General features: G+C 32.1%; 1 long non-coding RNA gene across 1 annotated transcript; it reads left to right on the top strand.

The window, feature by feature from the left end:
• Positions 1 to 4383: 4383 nt before the first annotated feature.
• LOC116012344 lies at positions 4384 to 5002 on the top strand. Its single transcript, XR_004097138.1, has 2 exons — positions 4384 to 4450; positions 4748 to 5002. It is a non-coding gene; the product is annotated as an uncharacterized LOC116012344 (long non-coding RNA).
• The last annotated feature ends 2603 nt before the right edge of the window (positions 5003 to 7605 follow it).

The following is a 7605-nucleotide window of genomic DNA, read 5'->3' as shown; positions in this document are numbered from 1 at the left end:
AAAAAAAAAAAAAGAGGAAAAGAAAAGTCAGTCAAAAGGAGCATGATGGCAAGGATGAAGTTCTCCTCTCAGATTAACTTTCTTTCTCCTCAAGTTCCTATCATGATGGCTAGGATGAAGTGATAATTGATGGCAACTTAACTTCGAGGATAATTCATGCATCAAATATGAAATGCGAGAGCAATAACCATCCCTTAGTTTCGCACTTGGGAATTTTAATTTAGAGAACGTAAAGGTTGTTATTGGAAAATGAATTATCTTTTATTAAATTGGTTTTAGCCTTGCGTTTGGATATAATATAAATATCTAAACATGACCTAACATCCCATTTCCTTTCGTTGGTAATTAAATGCTTCCGTTGAATTATACATATATATATAAAAAAAATATTTGTATTTTTGGATAAGGAAATCACTACTACACCACTGGTAAGTATACATCACTACTACACCACTGCATAACTGTACCAGATACAACATTGCACCATTCCTCAGATCTCGGTTGTCCAATCTCACATTTCAACGGTGTATACGAGTTCACAGGTTCACATGATAGCATTGGTTTACACCTAAACGGGACTATATATATATATATATATTTATTTATTTATTTATTTATTTATATTACTGTTAACTAACTTTAATTTATTTGGCTGAATACCTAATGTTTTATAAATATGAAAATTTGTGATTCTGTAATAAGGCTACAAAAACTTGTGTGATACCGTCTCAGGATCTTTGTATGTGAGAAGGTCGATTAAGTCATGATAAAAATATAATAATTATACTGGAAAATGTATTACTTTTGAAGAAAAACTGTATTACTTTCAAATCAAAATTTCAAAGTATTGTAGATGACGAACTTTTCTTAAAAGATCAATTAATCTTGATCACTAATTACTAATTTGAGTTGAATATTGTTTGTTTGTTTATTATTTATGGTCGTTTATGATTTGTGATGATGACGTATATTAAATTTAATTTTTTGAATAATTGTTTCACATCTTTGTGCCTCCAGTGCGCATTTTTTTGCCTTCTAGTGCACATTTTTCCTTTTTCTAGTGCACATTATTTTAGTTCGTAGGTGGCGATTTTTTTTTATCTAAAACTGAGATTTTATCTCACTTCTCACCTGGGCTTCTATCTCACCCGAACGCCTTGCTATATATATATATATATATATATATACACACACACACACACACACACATATCTATGTATTCGCATCTCAATCATCTAATTAAATTTAATTAATGGTAAGGATTGAATTTAAAAGCTCATTTATATTAAGATATATTTAATACATAGGGATAGCATAGTAATTTTAGTTACTTGTTTGAATTGAAATATAATTGAAATACAATATTATCCTTATTTAAAGGGATTCTATCCATGGTAGGAATCAAAACTTAAAAAAAAAAAAAAAAAGTAAAATACTAAACGCAAGAATCATGTTCTACCCTAAATGTGTGCAAACACGCTATCTGGTGTGTGCATTTTACACTGTGTGCATATTATCATGTATTTTGGTATAACAGTATATGCAACGTTTTTGGTATAGAAACTATAGTAGTGTGTAATAATACAGCCAAAGGCTGTGAAGCCATACGACTCTATCTACACTGTGTGCATATTATCATGTATTTTGGTATAACAGTATATGCAACGTTTTTATTTTTACATAGTAAAACCTTCCTAATTATATATATTTTCTAGTATGCATATCACCTATCATTAGTGTGTGCAAATCGCAAACATATGTGTGCATTTTACAGAGAGTCAACGCTTTTACTCAAAACCCATCGAACGCCATGTTGCACACACTAAAATATAGGAATGCACACACTAAATTATTGGAATCCACCCATCCACACCAACAGGTTTGGAAGCATACAATTCATTCGCATCCCGCACACATTATAGTGATGCGTTGCACACTAACGCAGTCAACGTTCAGAGTTGTCTTTTTTGGATTTTCTAAATATATAGTACTAGATTTTTGGTTAATTTCCTATCATGAATAAAACTCCTTCAAATTTGGTAATGATTACACATCAATTTAAATCCAAATTAAATTCCCATGCCAATTAGCTACTATATCATTACCCCTGTTAATTAATTTTTTATTAATTAAAATAAGAAATAATCTTAAATCATAGCCATTCATATTTTCGTGATGGATGCTTAGGGTGCAATCTCATGATCTCATGTAGAAGGGTGGTCTCATAGGATACAATCCCTATATATATGTGTGGGGGGAGGGTGGGGGTGCGGGCATGCGGTTACATCTGAACCGTTGATCAAATCTAGATCAACGACTCAAATCAATGAAAAAAAACGCGTGTATGGAAGAAAGAAGCATAAGTTAAAAATGACGCAGTGATAGAAACACGCACTTAAGTGTTAGAACAATTCACCTTAAGTGGTAAAATGACGCACCTTAAGTATTAACATCCCCCATCTTTAGTTTATAACAATGGCGCACCTTAAGTGATACAAAGACACACCTTAAGTGTCGGAACAATAACGCACCTTAAGTTTTATTCTTCATGGTCTGAGCTAGGGGTCTGGCAGGCCCCTCAGTTCAAAAATTTTGTTCTTGAGGGTATGAGCTACCCGTGACATAGACCCCTTAGATTAAAATTGAGAAGGGTGGCAGGCAAGGACTTCCTTTTGGAGAAGAAACACGACGCACCTTAAGCACAAGACTTGCGCACCTTAACCACAAGACCTACGCACCTTAACCACAAACACTACGCACCTTAAATTTGCCCCATATGAAAAATTATCAAATTTCCACCATGTTTTGTTTAAAACGTTGTTAATCCTAGACGTTGATCTTGACAAGAACAATGACTCTCCTATCATCGCACAACCGCACCTGAGAAGATCAACCGCACGCGAACTGAATTCTGTGTGAGCGTGTATAATAATAATAATAATAATAATAATAATAAGTGATGTCTTGAGCCAAGTATAATATTCTTGTTTTGGGGTAGCTTTTCACGTGATAAGAAGAGAAAATGGGGGAAGGCTTAGTCTTTTTTTGGGGGAAATAATTTAAGAAAGAGGAGAGGAAGACAAGGGATGGCAGCTTTCGGGTGGGGGAGTTGCTGACTTTGGCTGGTGAAATCATTTCATTGTGTGAAATGAGAATTGTGTGATGAATACCTAATGTTCGGCTGAATAACTGTTAACTAACTTTATTTAGCTGAATACTAATGTTTTATAAATATGAAAATTTGTGATTTTGTTATAAGCGTACAAAAATTTGTGTGAAATCGTTTCACAGATTCTTGTCTATGAGAAGGTCGACCAGGTCATGATAAAAATGTAAGGGATGACAGCTTTGGGTGGGGGAGTTGCTGTCTTTGGTTGGTGAAACCATTTCCTCGATCACGCTCTCTCACCCAAAAAAAAAAAAAAAAAAGTCAGTCGAAGGAGTTGGATGAAATTCTCCTCTCAGCTTGACTTTCTTTCTCCTCAAGTCCTCAAGTTCTATCATGATGGCTAAGATACAATGAAGTGATAATTGATGGAAACTTAACTTGGAGGATAATATATATATGCATCAAATATGGAATACAAGAGCAATAACCATCCCTTAGTTTCACACTTGGGAATTTTAGAGAACGTAAAAGTTGTTATTTTATTATTATTATTATTTTTTAAATAAAACTAACCCTATTACATTGTAGTATCTGTTCATACATACTTTCTCAACGGTGTGTACGAGTTCACAGGTTCACATGATAGCACTGGTTTACAACTAAACGGGACTACATATATATATGTATGTATATATATATTACTATTAACTTACTGTATTTGGTTGAATACCTAATGTTTTATAAATATGAAAATGTGATTTTGTAATAAGGCCACAAAAACTTTTGTGGAACCGTCTCAGGATCTTTGTCTGTGAGAAAGTCGATCAAGTCATGATAAAAATATAATAATTATACTGAAAAATGTATTACTTTTAAGGAAAATTTGTAATACTTTCAACTAAAAAATTTTAAAGTATTACATATTTTCTTCAAAAGTATTATATTTTCGTAACAAACACTCTATTACTTATTAGTATTACTTTTTTTTTATAAATATAAGTATTAAATTTTCATCTAGATTTGACTCATCCCACCATAAATATCGGTGAGATGATATCACACAAGTTTTTGTGAATAAGAATTGTACACTTATTTTACATCATGAAAAATGACACGAAAATAAAAAACCAATGTGTTGAGAAACTGAAATTTAGGAAATTAATTAATGTAATTAATCATGTAGGCAGAATGCATTTGCAACATCAAACAACACAAACAGACACATATAAATAGTCGCAATCCTTGGCTACAATAGTCACAATAAGAAGATGGGTTTTGGTAAAGTTTGTTTTCTAATGTTTCTTGCTGCTATCATTGGCCTCTCTGCTGCGTCTAGAATTGGTATCAATCTTATCCCTCGTCTCTTTTGCAATCTTTTAAATCTCTCAATAAAAATGCCTTTCTTTTTCAACCAGTTTTTTTAAATTAATTTTTTAAATGATTGAGTAGTAGAATTCTTATGTTTTATATATACAAACACATACAAATTGATGAGCAATTTTTTTTCAGATACAATATCAGCTAATTTAACATTTAATTTACTAAACACTTTAACAATATAATGAATAAATTAAATTTTGATGTATGTAATATTGTTGCATTATATTAATTTGTTGGTCCGTGCGTATGGTGAATCAGGAGTAGATGAAATCAGGGTTTGCTCTTACAGTAGATGCAGAAATGGAGGCTCGTTTGAGAATGCAAGTTGCATGAAGTTTTGCCGTGATAAGTATTATGCTGAGGGCTACTGCCTGCCTCAACGCAATTCAAAACCGGTTTGTTGTTGTATGGTATGATGAACCCCTAAATGTTGCACACTACCCAAGAATTTGAAAGCTTCTACAATTTAATATATTAATAATAAGTACTCTTTAATTTAAAAGAGTTTCAAAATTTGTTCACTGAATATGCATGGCTTTTTTCTTTTTCTTTTTTTTTTTTTAAAGTTTATTTAATAATGGATGTAGTAAGTACTCTTTACATGGCTGTTTTTTAATTTAAGTAGAACTCAAAAAAAAAAAAGTACTCTTTAATTTAAGTTTCAAAATCTGTTCGAATATGCATGGCTGTTTTTTTTTTAATTTAATTTTTAAGTTTATTGAATATTGGATTCACGTAATAAGTACTCTTCAATTTAAGAGTTTCAAAATTTGTTCTCTGAATATTACTGACTCAATTACATTATAGTATTTGTTCATTTATACTTTCACAAGCTGTTGAAGTACAAATAGTTAATATTACCTCCACTAAGGCTCGATCTCATGACCTTCCGTCAATTCGGAGAGTCACTACGTGTCACTTGACCACAATGTCATTGACAAAAATTAAATTGTTTGATGTGTTATTTTGGGAGAAATGTGTCATTTTTTAAGATGTAAATAGAAAGGGTAGAATTCTTATTGACAAAAATTCATGTTAGACCGTTTCAAATATCATTATCTGTGAGATGTATTGGGTTAAGATAAAATTATAATACTAACTAGTATTATATTTTAACCCGCGCGTTGCACGGAATGGATTTGTTATAATATGTTAATAATATTTAGATCGAAATACAATTGTGTAAATTGTAACATCGAATATTATATAGTGCAATTGAAGAATTGAGTTTAATCGATTATGTTTTGTGACGTTATTTGTGACTAAATTACAAAGTGTCACAAACGATTTATCACTAAATGTCTACATTCTTGTAGTGAATACACATGGACCATCATACAAAAAGATTGAAACTAACCAATTTTTTTGAAAGTGAAACTAACCAATTAATTACTCTAACTATCACCTTCTAAATTATTAATCATATGGTGGTCTGAAATGCTTGTTTTTGTCTAGTGGTGTATGGGATGGTAAAACGGGAATGAAATCTTCGAGTATCATTCTCAAAGGATGGAAATTAAAATTTGAAAGCACAAGTTGTATGTGAGTTAACAAGAACCTTCAAACTTATCCCTTACGGGCTTCAAAGTGTGCATTGTGTAACAAAGTAGATGAGAGGCAATAGTAGATGAGGGTAAGCAAGTAGAAAGCAAATAGAGAGAAAACAGGCGTAGGATTGCTCATTCATTGCAATGTGCAAACAGCTGTAGGATTAATTGTAGATCTTGCATTTCAAGAGAAATATTTAGCAATTCCCTAACTATTTCGATTTCTACGGCTTCTCATAGGGCAATTTAGCACCCGAGTGTCAACATGCTTGTATGAGTTTTTTTTTTTTTTTTTTTTTTTTTGAATACTACTACATGCTTGTATGAGTTAATTCACAAACATTTAATCTACACATCGTCCCGGGCTACACCCTCTCAAATCTAAGACGGGAATTGCAAATGGAATCAAGGCTATCTCACACTAACAATCTCTTGTCTAGAGTAAAGAATCCTAGGCTACTCATGATGTTGAACCCCACTCCAAGAATACAATACAGATCATCAATCTCCAACATGAAAATACACAATCTCTATAATTACAACTCCAAACAATTAATTCAACACCACACTAAGCACAAATGTAATGGGTACTCTTCAGTTCCAACCTTTGGCAGAATTTGTATTTCCCAATTAACTTTCTACCAAATTAAAATAATATTTATAACTCCACAACTCTAAATATTATTTAAACTTACATGGTAGTACATCTAAAACATTAATCTCCATTACTATATAAATATCCAACCCGCAAAGCAGTTGAGCCCTTTGAGTGGTCATGAACAGCTTTGAATGCTAATGGACTCAAATCGGTTGGGTTGCAGATTAGTGAAGAGGAAACATTTAATTCTATATTTCTATTAGTTGCTGCAGTATTCTGACATTTAAAGTATATTTATTTTCAAACTAAAAATATAGCTGTTTTACGGGGCGAAATAAGCCTTAGCATTTTTATGCTAATTTTATATTTTGTGTATTTTAAACCTTGTGGTTATAGGAACTAGAGTAAGTTGCTAACTTTGAGAGCGTGGTATAGCGGTAATCATTGTAACTCATTTGTACTCGGTCATATATGGTAGACTTATTAACTTGGCCTTCTCGATTAATTATTTCTAAAAATGGATTTTCAGCAACCGTTGTCAGTCAGCAATGTTCCTACGTTGACGTAGCATACCAGCTACCACTACTAGAGCAAGTGGTAATAGCAAAAGCATTGCCAAAAACATTATTTTTCAATATCAACCAACCTTCCTCATTGCTTAACTTTTCAAAATTATGAGATTTCCAGTTAGAATCAACTACATTGCAATATGGGGAGGTCACCACATAATACAACTCTAAAAGAAACCCAATCTTTTTTTTTTTCGTGCATCATCCAATGCAACAAAGTAATTTTGATTCTTTAGAAGTTCATATATTTCAGGTGAACCCTTCTTCAGTCATCATGCTAATGTCCCCTCTATGGTTGGTAATTTGATAGATGATGTCAATGAATTTTTGTTTTCTTGTGAAACATGAACCCATATGGCCATATGTACTTGTTGAGATTTTCGGAATGCATTTTTCGTCTTT

Source organism: Ipomoea triloba, chromosome 3 (genome assembly GCF_003576645.1).
Source record: "Ipomoea triloba cultivar NCNSP0323 chromosome 3, ASM357664v1".
NCBI classification, from domain to species: Eukaryota; Viridiplantae; Streptophyta; class Magnoliopsida; order Solanales; family Convolvulaceae; genus Ipomoea; species Ipomoea triloba.
This window is presented reverse-complemented; position numbering and strand designations above follow the sequence as displayed.